Genomic DNA, 20,425 nt, shown 5'->3' with positions numbered 1-20,425 from the left:
GAAATTAATGATGATATATGTGAAAACTGTACAGAAAATGCATACAGAAAGAACCTCAAGTACTTATAGCATACATGAAATTGAAATGACAGCAAATGACTAATTCTTAAATCAAGAACCCTCACTAAAAATAAAAATAGAAATGCTTCCTTTTTCTTGCTTTCTTGTAGGAGGTGAATCAGTACTCAGTAGGTGTCAATCTATTTTTAAAAAGCAGGTTATAGTGCTGATATTTCAGAAGCCTAAATAAACTAAGGCAGATCTCATAAATGGTCTGTTTTAAATAATCTTATACTTTACAGATACAGTAGAAATGCATTAAAATTGTCCAGTGTAGACAATTCACAGGAGAGAATTTTCTGTGAATTTTAGTTATCTTTTAAAATGGTAGATTATATGGACATGTGTTGCAATTAGGTTGCAAACTATATAAATAATGTTCTACTATGAAGAAAAAAATACTACTTAAATTAGACCTAGTAAATGTGTGTGTGTGTAATAAATAAAATGATATAAGCTATTGAATGTCAGCATTATGTCCATGTAAACTAGACTGGCATATTATTTAACTCCAGTAAGCCATCAGCATTGTCAATGTTTGTTTATTAAGCAACAGAACCCTATAAGTCAGAGGCACGGTACACTCAGGAGAAGCTGTTGACAGACACAAAGATATACAAACTGAAATATGATGAAAAAACATAACAACCTGTTTGTTTAGGTTTAATTAAACCTAACAACCTGTTTAACATGCCCATCTTTGGGTTGATGAAAGTAATCCGTACAGATATTCCTGGTTCAGGATCCAGTGAGGTTTGTAGGCAAATTTGTTAATTAGCAGCAGAACCAGACCTATTTCCATTTTAGTGCTTACCTCTTAAACATGTCCACTTCCTATAGCATAGAGGAAAGCACAAGACTGGCCATGGCATGAAACAGGTTTGAATTCTGGCTCTGCCACTTAATAATGTGTATACTGCCTAAGCGCGCAAATCACTAAATTTCATGAACTTCAATTTCCCTGTTTGCAAAATAAGGATAATTCTTGTTCTACCAACTTTAGAGAGCATGGCCCAATGACAGAATGGATATAAAATTGCTTTGAGAATTATATAATGCTTTTAAAATGTAATTGTTATTATTATTCCAGAATGAAGGAAGCCCACCTTCCTCGACTATATTAAGTATTTTCAGGGCCAACCTAGATCTGCCAAGAAATCTATATAAAAATTAAACGTTTTAGCCACACTTAGCAATGTTTAGATGTTAAAAAAGAAAAACACATCCAAACATGTAAGTTTCTTCTTAAACAGTTCTAAAAGTAATATGTAAACATAGAATGAATTTAGAAATACACAGTGGCATCACACTGACTCTCTAGTTCTTGATTTTATCACTGATAATTGATTTTTAAATGTTAAATTTTCTTTGGATCTTCTTCTCTATGTATTTGGTATTCAAAACCAAGTTCTGAATATGCATTGTTTATTGTTTACCATTCTGCTCTTTTCACTCAGTTTTACAAAAATAAAATTTTAATTTATTTGTTTCTATATTATTTCCTACTCTAAGCATCTTACAATACTAAATAGTAAAGGCAGCACTTCTGAACTTTATAAAGTTCAGCGTAAATAAGCTAAATAAATATGTTAGAAATTTATATGCCTTGAAGGATATTGCCATATTTTTGTTTGATAATTTCAAATGTTTTATAGACTATCCCAATATTTATATTTAATTAAATACCATGTATAAATTTTTAGTATTTTTCAAATAAAAAATGTGAAATAAAGACCAATCTATTTGAAAGCTGACATAAAAGTTCTAGAAAACTTCCTTTTACTTAAGTGAAGTGGTAGGTATAAAAGCACTAAAGAAATACAGATCACACTTGAGTTTTAACAAAAATCTGAAATACTACAGAATTGTTGCTTACGCCATATTCTATTAATAACTGATAAGAGGCATTTATAGAGAATGATTAAGAATTAATAGGTTTTTACCAATTATGTTATTATGATTACATTTCTGTGGTACAACGAACTTGCAAAAATGAAGTATCAAGTATTGCCAAAGGTTGCCTGCCAATTGGCAAACCATTTTATAGGCTATGTTCTAAAAGACAACATTTTGTTAATATCTGTAAAGTATATCTTATTATGTAATTAATACAGCAGAAATTCTAAACCAGAGGTATTTTTATCTTTATAATGCATTTATTTGATACACCAATTATTAGAAACCAGAATAACACCAATAACCTTCAAATTAATTTTGACCCTAAAGTTGTACTGGTTTCAAAAGTAGTGTATTTACATATTAAATTAAAATTCTTAAACTGGTATTAAATTTTGGAAGTTTATATAAAATATGAAATATGCAATACCTTAGTATGTTAATAAAATGAAAACAGTGAAAAATGTCAGAACTATTTGTGTTCTAGAAATGATCTAGAGGGAATTTCTGGTAGTATAAGTTAATACATGATTAAACATATTACTTTATAAAGTATTCAAATACACACATTTATAAGAATATATATCTTTAACATTAAGAGAAATGTATTCCAGAGATAATTTTAGAATCATAACTTTTACTGTGCTTATCTCTTCTAATTGACAGTTATGACCTTTAAGCATTTTTAAATTGTAGAGCTGATCAGATATTAAGTAGGAGGAAACCCAACAATCCAACTTATGGCATTTGTTAAAATAATCCTCTGTATAAAAGTGCTGTGAAACTAAGTTGAACTGAAGTAGAACCAAAAAATACTCATCATTAATCAACACATGGCTATTTTAAAAAATCTAGTTAATAGTATACCACTTGGGTTAGGGTGGTGTGGAAGATTGAAATAAATGCCAGACCAAATTTGGTTCTTCTGAAAAAAATTACTGTATATTTGGTCTACGTCCTAACTTGGGGCTATGTAACTGCCACTGTCAGGTTTCTAGTTTCACTAGGAGAGGCATTTACTAGGTATAAGGGTAGAAAAAGAACTGAAATGTCCCACAGTGCACACAGTTTTCTTTCTCCCTTTCTCTACTCATTCTCCAACATAAAAATGGGAGAAATACCTAACAAATAGATCTGATGATTCACCAAGGATAATTATCTATTCTGAAACACTCAATTCAAATGAAAATCTTCCAAATTAGGATTTTGTGAGGCACTGGAAAATTATGACATGGATCACAGATGTCCAAGAGAATTTCTCATGCATTGGACAACGTACTTGTATTCCTCAAAGCAGAAAAACTGATGGAAGGCAGAAGAACTTACAAATAAAAAAAAAAGTGAAACAGGTGCACTTCCCAGCTTAAAGGCAACTATACCACTGTTCTCACATAACTGAACAGTAGTTATAACCTGGTAAGAGGTAGTTTAGAAATATTTAAATAAATATATATGTTTTAAAGTTAATATACCATATATATAGCAACCTGAAATAGGGAAATACATATTCATACCCATATATTAAAGAATCACTTTGAAATCTTATAAATGTACTTATAATTTTGAGAAATAAACTGCCAGTGAAAAAATAGGTTTCCTTTGCAAAACTTGACTCTGGAAATCAAGGTTCTCCTAATGCCCCTCCAAGCACTTGTCTGCTTATTTTAAATAAAATCCAACTTTAAAATAATGAAATATTTGAAATAGAAGAAAAAGATTCATAAATACATACATACACACATATATTCACAAGCATAATTGGTTAAATATGAGTTTATAATCCACATAAAATATAAATTTATTTATAATGTATACATGTATACATGTATGTACATATATATTTAAAACACGTACTTTCATTGTTTGCAACATCTCATCTTAGAATCACACTATGCCCAAAATTGGCTCCACAAACTTTTGGTAGAGACTCTACCAACCACAATGAATTATTGCAAATTTGGCTGGAGTTGTTAATCACCCCAAAATTCACATTTATGAACAACTGTGATTTACAAATACTAGGCAGTTTTTGTACTTGTTTTCTTAAATCCAAACGGATTTCAATGGTCAATAATTGAAAGCCATATAAGAAAAAATAAAATAAAATTATGTGCTTCTCAAGTCCCCCACCTCCCAAATTGCCATCATATTAAAGTATGTGTATGTACTAAAAACAGCTTCTATATGATAGTGTTTTCACATTAAGTATGGCTCTATTTTTTATTTTAGTTTAAAAGTGTTGCTATTCATATGATTTGATAAGTAGTACCTAGTAATCTACAAGGCCCTGAATATTAATGCTTACATGGTCTCTGTAAATTCTTTGGGCTTCAATAAAGTGGAAATGTATCACAGACCAAACAGAGTACTTATTAGACGATGCATAAGGGAGTTACAATGGGTATCGGCCAGGTAATTAGCAGGATCTTCAAAAGGGTTTGGCATTCCTATTTTATACGGCACTTTGCTTCTGAAATCAACACACTTATCAACATCCTTAATACCATTTCTGATAATGAGTCAGTGAAAAGAGTGATTAGACATATGGTATGATTTGGTAAGAAAATAAGATTCAGAATTAATAGCCATTTGACTTTTCCCAGGTCATCCAATCAACTACTTGAAGAGTTAAAAATAGAAGCTAAGTCTACTTCCCACAGATCAGAGCCTGACAATCCTGCACTATGGTGGTCTCAATCTCTCCCGATACTTGCATACATTTATTAAGATATCTTCCCGTGAGATTCAGAGTCATTTCAAGGATTAGTTTAACTTACATGAGGAGAGGTAGGAAAAAGAGTTCATAAACATTTGGGAAAAGATGTGGTACTGAGGTCTGGCTATAAATTACCTGTGAGAATAAAAATGGAAAACATTTATTAACCCTTAATATGTATGTTTCAGACACTACAAAAGTTCTCTTTTATATTTTCTTCTTCAATCCTCACAACAACCCTGTGATTTTCCTGTTTTAAATATCAGGGAATAACTTACAGATGTTAAGTAACTTACAAGTTACATAGTTAATAAATGGTAGAAGTGGGATTCAAAGCTCAAATCCATTTCCTGAAAGACATGATCTGGACATAAATGGAAGCTAAACTCCCAAATACAAATAAGTAAAAAATAAAACTAAACAGAGAAAGGGAAGGGGAAGGTCCAGGAATCAGCATACTTTGAAGATAATGTTTAGAGCTTTTTGATTGATCTTGAAAGTGACCAAACACTGCCTCAGAACTCTAAGAATAATATTATTAATGTGATTAAAAAACATTAATTTTATAGTAAGACATTGAGATCAACCCAATTGTTTTGCTTTCATAACACTGTAATGCCACTTTATTTTATTTTCATTTGTTTATTAGAAGGGGAAATTTAAATATTTAAGTATTTTATCTAAACAGGTTAGTAATTTTTTTCTAAACAGATGATCAAGATGCCAACTTTCATATTCTTATTCAATTGACTGTCTAGTGTCAGATCATTTTAGTGTTATTAGAATTGTGCAGTGAAACAGTAACTTTATGAACCCCCATGAAGATGTTACAGGTCCACTATCTCAAACCTGCATGCAGGTGGAACAAGTTTCATTTGACTGTTGATTTCACTTTCTCCATGATTGTGTTCTTCAAAATAAATGAGATTGATAAAGACATAGAGATAAAAGATCCTCTGACTAATATTTTATCACTAAAATCTGTATTCTGTATTTTGAGTTTTCTAAAAGTCCAAATCTGTTATAGCTGGAGACAAAAAGGAACTTTCACATGTTTTCCTTCCCTTGGTAAATGGACTATTCTTGGTTGAGTGTCTTGAACTGCTTACTAGATAGATCTCAAAGTAAAATACGAATCTCCTCTAACTCTCATCTTACTAAAACCTCAGAGGAAAGAGAGTATGGTTTGCAAAGAAAAAGAAAAAAGGGTAGTCCTGTCCAAAATTCACTCTTCCACATATGCAAAAATAATAATGAACTTGTGTAGAATGCCAAGTATTTTGTATTAGGAGGGCAGCTTTCAAAAATAAATGGTATTAATTGATTTAGTTGTTCCACAAATATGCAATAAATGCCTCTGCCAAGTACCATTCTCACCACTTGAGTTGCAGAAATTTTTATGCTCTTGATATTTTACTGTTATAAAATAATAACTGTTTACATTTATTGAGTGCTTATCATAGTATATGATTCTAATAAGCTCCCTAGAAAACTTAACATTTATAAGATATATCAAGTGCTACTCTCTTGTGCCTTGCTTTACAATCCTGGGTTGTTCTCTAATATGGAGAACATGAAAGAAATGTAATTTAGATTTCTCTTCTACCGGATCACCACTTGTGTCTTAGCTAACTTTTATCAGTGGAGATTTTCAATAAGTACATTTTTACTTATAAAATCCTTCTTTTCTGATCATTAGGTAATTCCAATAAATACGAGCATGTAACAAATAGTTAGGAACGTCAGCTGTATTTTATCTCAGCTTGACTCACTGCAGGAAAGCATAAATTTGATGAAGGCTGTTTCCCCAAAACTACTCACTTCCTTGAGAGCCAGATGAAAGATTAACTTAGATGACAATGACTTACCACAATTTATTTTTGACAGTAGTGGTTTTAACAAAGTGCTAATACAGTTTTTCAGAATGAATCCTTCTTAAATATGCATTATTTTCCAGTCAGCATATCCTATAATTAGAAACACACGTATATACACGAAAATTTTGATATATTACTATAGTTACTCTATAAAATTTGTTGGTGTCAAATCTGAATTTGGATTTGGGTGAGTCTGACAGATTATTCCCAGTGATTCCGCTGGGTGCCCACCAAGTGAGATTCAACATTATTTCTGCAAGTCCTAGCAGGATTAAGTTTTCTAAATGGATAGAAGGTATTAACATCCTGGCTGTTTTCCACTACATTTCAACTATCAGAGAAACCGAATGTGACAGTTCATAAAGAGGAGTTTAAAAAATGGCATTAAAAATATTACTGACTTTTGCATGTTTATTCAGTTAGATTCTGCAGTATACAACAGAAAGAATGCAGCAGGTTATGTTACTGATACTGTTGCAAGGACCCAAAACTGATTCTTCTACCCTTTCTTCTCATAACCACTGCAATACTTTGTTTGAGAAGGTGTGGCCATGTTGGTTACTCAGGTAAAGGTCAGAATGCTTATTGGTTTTAAATATACTTTTCAAAGAAAGTTTACACAGACAGCAATAAAGACAAAGTAAATAAAATGAGAAATGTTTATTAATAAGTCCCTCCACCTCAATCAACCAAAGAAAAATCATACCTTAAAATACTGTTGTGACATATCTAAGGTTGGCTATGTTGTGAATTGTGTCTATCCATCTAAATGTCCTTGCAACCTTTCAGTTTTAAGTAGCATCTGAAATATGTTATGAAGATGTTGACTATGAAAACATCTGAATATGAGGATGTTGGTTCATCTTTGCCCTTTTAGCATGTTAACATTTAATTCAAGTAAAACATGATGCAATCTCTAGCAAGCCTTTTGTTTATCCTCTCGTGGACAATGCAGTCGAGACAGTCTTCTACTGAGGACAGTAGTTTAAAGTCTTGCCAGTTTTGTTGATATTTCACATATTCCATACATTCTGTAGTTTAGCTTAAATAAGACTGTCATTCGTGGGCTTTATTCTTGTTTCAGGATAAATTTAAAAGGATACACTAAAGAAAACTAAGAAAAAAATAGTAAAAAAAGCTACAACATAATGGAGGTACATAAATTTGAACTAAAAGAAAGCAAAATTTAGGCTGGATACAAATGACCCATTACTGAAACTTAAAAAAAAAACAAAAAAAACAGTGATACATGTTTCTACTTTTCTACATTGCTGACATAAAATGCGACTTACATCTACGATGCACTCTGTAATATTTTGAAATGATTAAATGTGTCATTAAGAGACTTGAAATCTTTCCATACATGCATATGTTTTTCCTCCACGAAATGGAAATGAAAAAAAGCGAGAATATTTCCTTATTTCTTGAAAGACCATGTTAAATGGGTTCCTTTATATTACTTGCATTCATTTTTAAGATTGAAATCGTTCCAGAAAATATATAAACTCTCTCTGCTGAAGAAGATTATGATTTTTATAGTCAATGTACATATCCAAATTGTAAATGTTTGGGCCTAATCTTTGACCCAACAATACCATTTCATAGGACTCCAAGAATTCTTCCATAAAAAGTAAAAGCACCAACATGTAATGACAAAATGTACTATTTGTTATGTGCATTACCACATAGCTTGACAGCACAAAACAACTTGGAACTTAACAAATGTTTATCAATGAGTTTGAGTGAATAAATTATGGTACACTCACAGTACACATTACTAGGCATCTAGTAAAGATGATATCTTTTATGTAATAGACAGACAATGTATTGAAAATTTTGCAATTAAAATTTACTATATGTACTATGTGGTATATACATAGAATGAAATAGCATGCTGCTTTAAAAAGGAATGAAATTCTGATACATGCTGAAATATGCATGAACTTTGAAAACATTATGCTAAGTGAAAGTAGCCAGATACAGAAGGATTAAGATTGCATGATTCCATTTATATGAGGTACCTAGAATAGGCAAATTCATAGGCACAGAAAGTAGAATAGTTTGCCAGGATCTGAGGGGCACAGGATATGAAGGGTTATTATTTAATAGGTACAGAATTTCTGTTTGGGATAATGTGAAAGTTCTGAAAATGGACAGTGGTGATGGTTGTATAATATTGTGAATCTACTTAATACCAGTGAATTGTACACTTAAAAATGGTTAAAATGGTAAATTTTAGGCTATTTTACTACAATAAAAAATTTAAAAGCCTATAAAATCTACTACAAAATAAAGCACAAATTTACTTCATATTGAGAACATTATGAAGTTTCCATGAAATTTCACTTATTTTAGAAGCTTATATACAGTTATTATCATATTTTGGGCACAAAAAAAGCTATTTGAGGGAATAGAAAGAAAGCAACAGTTTAAGTTGTCCTCTTGAATTTTCTATCTTTCTATCTATGTCTCTTTTTTTTTCTTCCTAGGTTAATGTCATTCTTGTCATACCTCTGAATACCAGCATCAGCAGAAACCATGTTAGTGCCAGCCCTCTTAAGTATCAGCTAAGAATTTTACTGTGTAGCTCTTTCAGGCTGGCAATTGTTTTAGAACCTAAGAGGGATGAACATAACTTGTCATTCCTTCACTAACTTGGTGAAAGCAAATATATTACTGCAGACAGCATTACCAGAAAAAAATAGTAACTTTGAGGCACATGTAAGTCTATCCTAAGAAACCTAAATATATTTCAAAGTAGAATGCACCAATCAACTGCTGGTAATGTTCTTCTACATTTCATAGTACAGTACTCTGAGGATGAGAACTGTTTCTTTTTTGTAAAAATAATTTTGATTAGAAAACCCTAAATAGATCATTTGGAATGTGTAACATTCAGAGCTCCTTCTGGGATGCCTTTTCCATGAATCAAGGTCCTTTAAGCCACTACTCTCACTGGCACTTGCTTCCTACTCATCTCAGCTGTCTTTGTGCCAGGGCTAGTGAAGGGCTCTCATTTCAGGTCCCCAGCAGGGAGAACAATAGAAAGAGAACCTCATATGAAGAACAGAAAATGTGTGGGCTCAATATAGGACACACATATTGTGAACATGAGCCCATAGTAGAGTTCTTTAGCTATTTGCTATGGAGGGCTTTAGTGGGTCCTTAAACACCCTCAATTGTACGCAAAATTGTACGTGTGTGTGTTGATGTATGTACTTGGGGAGAAGATGCATGACCGAATTATCAAAGGGGATATTTACAACTAAAATTTATGAAGCACTGAAAAGATTATCACAAAACAATTTAAAACTACTCTGATAGTTTTGACCTTATGTATTTAGAGTGCTTTTCTTCACTCCGCAACACTTCAAAGAGCAATGTGGTAGTGTGGAAAGAATCCCTACCATTTAGGTGACATCTCTGAGCCGTACTTTTCTCAATGCAAAATTAGCATATAGTAGAAGCATTAAATGAGACACCAGAGATGAAAGTCCCTAGCAGAGTGTCCTAAAACAAGATTAGTGCTCACATGGGTAAAGTGCCTTCCCCTGCTTAGAATGCAAGCACCTTGAAAGCAGGTACAATGTCTTCTTCAAAGATTTTGTTATGCTTACCATGCTTTTAAAATATATATGTGTTCACATACATTTAAGGGCATGTAAGCTCACACCACCATTTGTTGAATACAGTTATTTGAATATACTTTCACTATATTTACTATTATATAAGGATTTTTTTTTTTTAAGAAAAAAACTAAATTAGTATTTGCTCATATATTGAGAGCCTAACTTGGTTGGTGGAGAAGGGTAGGTAAATAGATATATATATACCCCCAAGAAATAATAATTCATTTCTTTGCTAAAATCAAGTTGCAAATGTCTACTATGACATAACTAGGCATGTACACTGTGTTGCAGGTGATAAAAGGTTGTCAGTACAGGTCCTGCTCTCAAGGACTATTTTAGAAGAGCAGACAAAACATGTTCACAAGAAGGATAAACCAGGATAGAGAGTGCTACAGGAATTTAGACAAAGGAGAAAGCACATCTGATAGGGGAAGGAAGGTGGGTATGGGGAAGGCTTCATGGAAGAGGCAGTGTCTGATGTGAGCAAGGTTTCAATAGGTAGTAGCACGGGCTAAAGGAACAAATGAAGACACATGGACATGCTATCAAGGAGCACAAACTGGAAATAAAGGTCCCTTGGTTTAGGCTGAGCATGGGGTACTTTAAGGAATTACCGAGAAATGAGATTAAGATGTCTCAAGGTACCTGGTACAAATTACTTATGAATAATACTTTTTAAACACAACTATTTAATTCAAAAAGAACATAGAATAGAATTTACAAATAAAGACATCATGAACAGGGTGAAATATTACAGAAATGTGACAATTAAGAGGTATGGACAACTTTCAAAATAGCATTTCTTTCTACCCATTCTCAGTGGAGGCACTGGTTGGATAGAAATGACGTTTCTTCTTCAGCCTACTTACCCTTACCTTTTTTTCTTTTTCATTTTTCAAAATCTCAAGATAAGCCTATTTCAATTGCAGCTTATAGCAGTAAAGCAGTACCAGAAAATGTTGTTTTGTTATGAGAGGGCAACTTTTGACTCCTAAATTTGTACTAAGTTGCCAATAGCACTGACTGCCGGTCAGTCTAAACATTTTTTACGTGATTAAAAAGCAATAGATTGGCTTCGATTCTATCTTGTCAAATCTGTGAAAGTGCCTGCAGCTCATTTAGCATCTAATCGTGCATATCCTTCTATTTTTCATTCCTTCTTTATTTCTGAACACCAGCCAATTGATTTTTCCTTTCCCTGGGAAGTGTTTATAGAAAAGGAAATAAAGTCATAAATCAGTTTCAGACAAAAAAATCATACAGGTATTTACACTTAGGGCTTCGAATTTAGAAAATTTCCCCAAAATTGTTTAACTATAACAAGGTCTAAATTCAGAAATTCCTTAAATTTAATTATCTTCCTCAGTGGCACCAAAATAAAAGTTAAATTTTCTAACTTGCTTTCTTTCTTCCCAACAAGGTTTCTCCAACTCCAGTCCATAACTTAGTGGATTAATCTCACCTGTAAAATCACTGCATTAGGTAGCACCAGTCCTCTGATCCTGATCCTATTTCTTGCTGAAGGTTCATTTTCTTCAGAAACCAAATAATAGACACTTTCAATTCTAACCATTATTGGGATACTCTTATGCATTGCTCTTCAACAGAGAGTGACTCTTAACATTACAGAAGTGTTTAATGTAATTCTCAGATCAATTACACTAATCTGTAATTTCATATACCTTGGACTAATTTATTAAAAAGAATTATTATATTAACATTTGTCATTACTTATTCTTCAGAATAATGATTTATATTGTTAAGTAGTTTAATATTAGGAAAGAAAGGTGGTAGAATAGAAGGTTTTGTTGTTGATCTTGTTCTTTGTTACCTCTTCTAGTTGGTGTACCTGAGTCACAATTCTACAGTCTTGAAAATGTAATATTTTAAACCCAACCAATGCTCAGCACAATAACAATAAACAACAAAAAATTGGTCCTGAGGTTTTCAAGATCTCAGGGGACAGTTCCTGGATTGGGCCTCTTTGTAGTGGGCTTTGCCCACCCCCTCCACTCTCTCTGCCTCATATACTAAAGGTGGAGACAAAGAAATTCAGATCCTTTATAAAAAGAGAATTTGTAATCAGAAAAGCAACAATAATACATAATAGAATTAAGACGATTTTTCAGATCTTTGTCCAAAAGCAATATTGAAAAGAGGAAGGTCAGCAGAGGTAAATTTATCTATAAACTCTGCCCCTCTTTTTTCACTGATCTTCTATTCTAACTTGCTAAAATAAAATTACACGGCTGTTGTGTCACACCATCTCTCTAATTTCAAGTTTAAAGATAATAGAGGTCCTTTTAGATAGAATATTGGTACACAGACACCTCGCAATCTGGCTTATTGCAATTGTTCTGTGTTGGTGAAGTGGCACATTTGTAATCCCCATAACAGCCATCTTAACCATTTCACAGCATATTCTTCAAATGTACATCCTAGGTGGCCACAAAAATAGGCACTTGAGCTCAGTAGCAAGGGGTCTGTGGGGGATATCCTAGGACAAGTTGTAGGAACCTGTAAATGGGGAGACTTAAGGACTTAAGGAGACTTAAGTATGCACAAATAACCCGAGGCTTAGGTTTAGGTGGGGCAGCTCCTTTAGCTTTTGACTGCTTATGGGGAAAGCCTCTCTGAAAACTCTTTTGAGGTTATTGGGGAATTCTAGGGCAAACATGCTGTTTGCTTTTGGGGAAGATTTGCCACAAATCCCAACAGCTAGTTGTCTCACAACCCAGCCGCACTAAAATAGCTTCAACAGACACTGGATAGACAGGCATCACATTTTTACTCCCACCTATGCCTATGCATAGAGAGCCTTCCTCACACCCAATATATTCTGTTGGTCCTCTTAACCCTGCTGGCAGCCGCAGTGACTACAATGAAGGAGTTACGGGAATCCATGTTGGTACTGGGCTAAAAGCAGGATTTTCCATTCCATGTATTTCGGGGAGAGACTCAGGTGGTATTATATAGAGCAAATGCCCAATACGAAATGCTGTGTGAGCAATGCCCTTTCTGGGTCCTTGACAAAATAGTCATGGACCCCGAGGCGGTGGACGCGAGCTGACAAGAGTTAGCCTGTGAATGGGCACATCTCTGAAAACGATCAATGAAATGATTGACAGAAGATATGGTACACGGAGAAGCGATGTCAAGTGCTTCTCAACCCAAGCTGAATTCCGGCAGATAAGAGAAGTTTCTCCTCCAGATAAAGCCTCTTTCTAAAGGTTCAATCTTGAAGCAAGTGCTCTGACATTGAGATTCCATTCTGATGACTGGAAAGGGAGAGAACCGAGGACGACAGAAAGAGAGGGAAGACTTGCTTACTTCCCCAGGCTACTGCCAGGGACCTGCTGCCCCAGAACCGGAAAATAATTCAGCGAAGGGAAAAGGCAGAAAGGTGGAAGAGCGACTCAAATTATGTTACATTTCCAATCCTCTTTAGTGTCTAAACGAACCTGGCACTGAAACGGTCGATCATCTTTAACAGGGTGCAGAGGTCGAACGCCTTCTTTGTTCGCCCGGTCCCACCGCTCCTCCAGTCTCCCGCACTTGTCCGATCGACATTTCAGCCCCGGTAGCTGCTCCTTTTCCCGCTGTACAATGCAGCAGGGTTATCCCCCTTCTTCCCTCTGCACCGCGAACCCTGTATTAACCCAGCCGAAAGCACCGCGCCGTGTGGCCAAGGCTCAGAAGAGCCGGGCTGCTTACCTTCCCCGGGCGGAGTCAGCACAGGTCCCGGGCGCCCGCTGTCCCGGGCGGCAGCCCCGCCGGCCGGGCCGAGTGCGTGGTTAGCTGGCGCCGGCTCCCGCCCCACCTGCCAGCTGCAGCTGCCGCTCCCGCCGCCCAGCTCCGGCCGCATGAAGTCATCCCCCGCCCCGGGTCGGATCACCCCATTGTGCGCCAGCCGCAGGGGGAGCGGCACCGCTCCCGGCCGGGGGGAAGGGCGCCCGGGAACTGCGCCGGACGAGCGCTGCCCCTCCGGGTTGCAGGTTTATTTTCTATCAATGCTTTTACAGATGCAGCATCGCTGGGTTGTGGACAGAGAGAGAAGAGCCGGAGAGGCTTTCTCCGCAAAGCGTTTTTCCTCCGAGCGCTCCCCTGTTACTCCGGCTGCATGGACAGCTCCATTCGACTGTGTGGGTTTCCCACCCTCTTCATCTTATCAGTATTGTTCATTTCGCTGAATTTGAGAGCGGGGATTGTCCTTTAAGATAAACATTCAAACATTCCGAAAATGTTTTAAATTGGTAATCGATCTTTCTAGACCCCTTCTCGCACGCTCCACCTCCCTTCCAATACACACACACGCGTACGCGCGCGCACACACGGCCAAACCACTCACAATCATGAAAGCTGGGACCTCTCGCCCTGGCGCCTACGTAATAGAACGGGATCTCCCAAAGGAGTGGATAAGTGGGGCCGACCAGAGAGAGCACTGAAGGAGACAGAGAGGGGTCGCCCCAGAATTCTGGTGCTGTTCAGTGGTGCACGAGCGGACAGATGTTTCCTCTGACACCCTTTCCTTCCCCCTCTCCTCCGCCGCGCCCCCTCCCTTCCCTGCCACCTAATTGAGCAGACTGCTCTGGTGACAGCTATAACGTTTGGAAACCTAGAAGCAGAGTCCACATTAACAGATGGCTGCATCTTTTTCTTTCCCAAAGAATTCATCCGAATTTGTCTTAGGAGTAAAATAAGCATATAAGACTCCAAGGTTGGGTTGTCTCTCTCTCTCCCTCCCTCCCTTCCCATTCCCCCACCCCCAATGCGCTTCTTTCCCACATATCAGCAGTTCAGGGGGGGTTGGGTGTTCCAGAGAAAAATGGCCGTGTGGTTTGCCCTCTTTGCAGCTGAGCCAGGGTTTCTTTTTCAATTGTTGAGTCATTTCCAAGTACGGAGGTTCCTTGACACTAGGGTTCTGTGGAGATGGAGTTCCCTCATTTAACTTGCCCTGCTCTTGGAATTGCCCATCACTAGGTCCAGGCCAGTTTTACCCTGTGGATTTGTCCAGCAGCCTAAACAGTGGAATTGTGCAAGGCCAGGGAAACACCTTTGCTAAATGAAGTGTTCTCATCCCTCTGTTTATTAGTTTCAAAATTGGGAAGTAGTGTAGCAACAGAATTCCAAAAAAAACCTCAGAATTTTTGGCCCTAGAATGTATGCTCTTTGAAAGTTGAAACAGCCTAGTTCCCCTCGCTGAGCCTCACTTTTACAAAATTAGGTCACAAATATTGCCATAGAGCAAGGGATTCTCAATCTGTTTCAAAAGGGGTATGAATACGAATATATTTCAGGAGTGTCAAATTTGGATGGGAAAATTACATCTTTAGTTTCACTAACCTCTAACTGAATTTTAGCATTTATCATGTCCTTTAAATATAAATGTAGGCAACAAACCCCAAGAATATTAGGAATACCTGTGACTTTGTCCCCAATAGAAAACACCAGTAATTCCCTATTGCAGCTTTTATAGATATATCAAAATATCACTACTCTGATGTTATAATCAAATCATCACTCTTTTATTTAACAGACTATTTTTTTTTCAATGGGTTTTTATGTACAGAACATTTGAGGAAATAGCACAGCTGTAGGAATATACCCTGCTCCCATTTTCCTTATTAACATTTTACACTAATATGGTAACTTTGTTATGATTACTAAACCAATATTGATAACATTATCATTAACTAAAATCTATACTTTATTCAGGTTCCCTGGTTTTTTCCTAACATCCTTAATTCCATTCCAGGCTTCCATCTAAGATGCCACATTACATTCAATTAACATGTCCCCTTAGAATCCTCTAAGCTGTGATAATTCCTCAGACTTTTCTTGTTTTGGACCTTGACAGTTTTGAGAAACAATGACCAAGTGTTTTGTAGAATGCCCCACGATTGCTATTTGTCTGATGATTTTCTCATGATAAGACTGGTGTTGTGGGTTATTGGGAGGACAACCACAGAGATAAATTTCCATTTTCATCACATCATATCCAGCTTATATACTATCAATGTGATTAATAACTGTTGATGTTGACCTTTATCACCTTGCTGAGGATGTGTTTGTCAGATTTCTCCACTGTAAAGTTATTTTCTAGCCCATCCATCTTGTACTTGGAATAAAGTCAAAAGCCTAAAGCTAAGGAGTGGGGAGTAATGCTCCACCTCCTAGAGGATGGAGAACGGACATAAAGTATTTGGAATTCTGCACAGGAGATCTGTCTGTTCTTCCCCAAATATTAATTTATTCAATTATTTATTTATATCAGTAAAGATTCAGGGGTATTTATTTTATACATTGGGTAATAATTCAATACTACTTTATTTTGTTGTTCAGATTATTCCAGCTTTGGCCTTTGGGTGCTTTTTTGGTTGACTTCTGTGCTCCTTTGACTTACCCCCTTTGATATGTGAGTGTATGTGTGTGTGTTTGTGTTAACAATTCCATACCTTCTGGCATTATAACGCACTCTAGGCTCATCTTGTACATTTCCTGCTCCAAACCTAGAATCAGCCATTTTTTCAAGAAGCCCTGATTTCTTTTATTAGAGAATGGTCACAGAAAGCAAGAAAGCAAAGAAAAATATGTGTATCTTACCCACTTATACACACATATCTTCAAATACTTCTTTATGTAACCATCTGTATCTATATTAAGCTAAAAATGAGTGCAGATTGATGTCTCCAACTTTAATCCGTTAACACATAGATCATTATAGCCTCCTTCCCTTGCTTATTTGTAAATTTCCACTCCAATAGTGAGAAATATAGCCCCAACCATCCCCCATTTATTTACTTAATTGTTCATTTGCAGAGTATATGTATAGCAATATCAAAGCTGTTAACCCATTTCGCCATCACAATTTTTAAATATAGTAGTTAATAGAACCCTCCTATATCCTATTTATTGAGTTTAAATGCTCATATATTTCTATATGATGAATTTTGTTTTTAAAATATTTTGATAACTGCATTTTGAAATTGATAGTTTCTTTTGCAAGTTTTCATATTATATTTTATTTATTTAAAAGCATTATTTTGAGAGGGGTTACATAAGCTGCCCAGGTTGTCAAAGGGGTCCACGGCAAGAAGGAGGTTAGAATCTCAATCACAGAGGATCACCGCGAGGTATAAGTGGCTGAGACATCGCGTAGTGCAGAACTTTGGGGTAGCTCACACTCAGTAAGTGTTATTCTTGCCCACTTGGGCAGGCTTTCATCTCCTTTGAAAGTTCTAAATACCTTAGGAGAGAGAACATGCTCAGCCTTAATAATGTATAATTTAGTTGAACAAGTTGCTAGGTATTGGGTGTTGTAGATAAAGGGCCATATAAAGTAAAGACGAGAGAGGACGAGGAGGTTAAGGGAACCAGAAGACTGGCTGACTCTGCTTAGAAGTTTTGTAGTTGGACAGACTTGGGTTTGGATCTTTACACTCACAGCCTGACTTTGTCTTGTTTTTTGAAATGAGAACTGTGGCTGTTACACAGGTTTGTCCTAAGAAAGAAAGATCTTTAACTTTTCCAAAGCAGTGGAATGTAAGTGTGGAGACTTGGGACAGTAACAGTCCATGTTTTCTTGACCTTCCTGGTGCAGTTCTCATTCTGTGAAGCCAGACTTCCTGGAGACAAAGACAGTTGCTCATGATATAATATAGACTCATCTATCAAAGTACTCTTGCCAGGTGCTTTCTATTTATGGAATGGATATCAGCGTGTTGAGGGTGCTAGGAAAAAACCCAAAAGTTAAAGACATTAAATGGCAGAATTTAACTGCTTCAGATACTAAAAGCATCGTAAGTGGCATAGGAAAACTGGAAAGAAAAAGAAAAAGAAATGTAAAATGTCTTATGTCAACATACAGGATTTGAATCTGTCTTCCTGGATCTTGCCATAATACACACACACACACACACACACACACACACACACACACACACACACACACACACACAAATATACAAATATATACAAAATATGTATATACACCAAATAGTTTAATTTAATGAGTAAAATAGGGTGAAAGAGATCTTTTGGTTTTTGTTTTTTGGTTTTTTTTTTACTCTATAACTTTTCATTGCATAATCTTTTTTTAAGAGCTAAACTTTGGATCTTGACTTTGAGGCCTGCACTGTTTCCTTTCTGATTTTCTTGAAATAGAGATCAAACGGTCTAATGATGTAAGGAGTCTCAGCATGGGACAATGTGAAACCAGAGCCAGCTGCCCTGTGTGCCTGGAGCTGTCAGCTGTTAGCACCACTCCTTTGGGTTTAGGGAGTCCTTCCAGAATGGGCTCATTTAAATGCAAATACTCTATCTGGAAGGGTAACTGAGTAACTCATTAGCAGCCATTAACAATTTAGCAGAGATTAGTTTCTCAGATTTATTATTGAGAGGAGTTGTCAGGCTGATTTGGCCACAGCATCTGTCACCCAATGGGTGACTGCCAGGTCTCTTGCTCTCATCACTCCATAAGGGTCTGCTTGGTCTACTAGAAAAGAATTGGGCACTTAGTGCATGACAAATAATATTGTTTTACATAATTCTGACTTATGAGAAAAGGTAGAAGGAGGAATTCTACGGTAATAGTATTTTTTGTGTGTTGTGGCTGCTAGGCTTGTGTTGATGAATCATGCCCTACAGAAGTCTTACAATTTTACAACAAAACATCTGCTCTTTTAATGAGGCCAGAAAGTATATCATGTAAAATAAGTACAAATGTAATTCAGGGATAGCAAGGCTAGCAATAGAAAAAGAGTCACATTCAAGTAATTATAGATAGACTAAGAATTTCCTGTATGAATATGAAAACACTATACAGGGTACAAAAAACTATCAATTATATGAAGATTGGTATTAGATATTGGAGAGCATCAGCACATATAACAGAAATAGGACAATGAAAGAAGGGGCAGTGACTATAAACGGAACAGAAACCATTTCTCCAGGCAGTGCTAAGAAATCACCTGGTTTTTACTGGTAAGAAGTTGACATATAATTCCAAATCTGTACTTTATGGCTAATATACTGTAATTGAAACTCTATATTTAATTATGAAATGTCTATTTGCTTAAGTGAAATACTTATTAAATGGCATATGACACATTCAATAGCATGTGTAGGTAATTCTCAAGTAAACCTTTTTTAAAAAATCATCATTATGAAGTTATGAGATCAAATAATCTATTTAGGGGCCGGCCCTGTGGCTCACTCGGGTGAGTGTGGCGCTTGGAGCTCAGTGGCGCTGAGATCGCCAAGGCCGTGGGTTCGGATCCTATATAGGGATGGCCGGTGCGCTCACTGGTTGAGCGCGGTGCGGACGACACCAAGCCAAGGGATACGATCCCCTTACTGGTCACAAAAAAATAAATAATAATCTATTTAGGCAAAGCTTTTACATATTTTTCACCTCAAGTCTTTCTAAGAATACGATGAAACCAATAAAATCTCCCTCTCAAGAAAAGTTCACTTTAATAAAAACATTTTTATAGCAATGAAGACTATTAAATAATATTTATAAAGAATTTTGTTTTTATCCTCATTTCTACAAGAATGTAAGAGAGATATTCCATTTCTTATTAAATCCTATTTAGGCTAATAAGTTTGATTAAACAATAAGTTTTGTTGGGGTCAAGGGAAGACATCCCTTTCAACTCCCTGAAGGTTCTCTGAAAAATGACTTGATAAGCACAGATTAATACGAAGAAAAGGCATAATAAATTTTATTATATCATAGTTTTACATGACATGAGAGCCTTCAGAATGAAGACCCAGAGAGGTAGGGAAAATTGGCCACATTTGTACTTAGGTGCTATGAAGCAGGCACAGCCATGTAGAAATGTGATTGGACAAGAAAAGTATGATCTAATGCTAATCGACAGTGGGAAAACCCAGCAAGGCCTGTTTGTTCAGATTCTTCTTGGCCTCTCTGTGTAGCATTCCTTCCTCCCGGTTATGGGGCAGGACTCTTTCTGGGTCTTATGATGTGCAATCAGAAAGGGTAGGTCAGGGAATTTCTTTATGGCTAGCTCCAAGACAGAGAGGCAGGGGAGAAAGATTAGAGTATATCTATGACCTGCCTTGGGGAAGAGGGATTCTAGTTTCTGTAGCTTGCCTCCAGGGAGAATGAGGCTTAGAGACAGGAGGGCAGGAAAAAGTCAGAGGAAATCTTCTCTTTTGAGGCCTTCACTTTGGGACATCGCTTTCTGGGCCCCAACAGTTTCAATCAACTGTGTTTAGTCATC

The 20,425-nt window shown here is 36.1% G+C and overlaps 1 protein-coding gene across 1 annotated transcript in view; it reads right to left on the bottom strand.

Annotated features, from left to right (window-relative positions):
* The window catches only part of PKIA (cAMP-dependent protein kinase inhibitor alpha), an 86,717-nt gene extending 72,703 nt beyond the window's left edge, over positions 1–14,014 (bottom strand). Inside the window, exon 1 of the mRNA XM_063079452.1 lies at positions 13,893–14,014. The gene's annotated coding sequence lies outside the window, so the exon portion shown is untranslated. The remainder of the gene's footprint in view (positions 1–13,892) is intronic.
* Between the last annotated feature and the right edge of the window lie 6,411 nt (positions 14,015–20,425).

Source organism: Cynocephalus volans, chromosome 15, assembly GCF_027409185.1.
Source record: "Cynocephalus volans isolate mCynVol1 chromosome 15, mCynVol1.pri, whole genome shotgun sequence".
Taxonomy (NCBI): Eukaryota; Metazoa; Chordata; class Mammalia; order Dermoptera; family Cynocephalidae; genus Cynocephalus; species Cynocephalus volans.
Note: the sequence above shows the minus strand (reverse complement) of the source record. Positions and strands in the feature narration are given on the sequence as shown.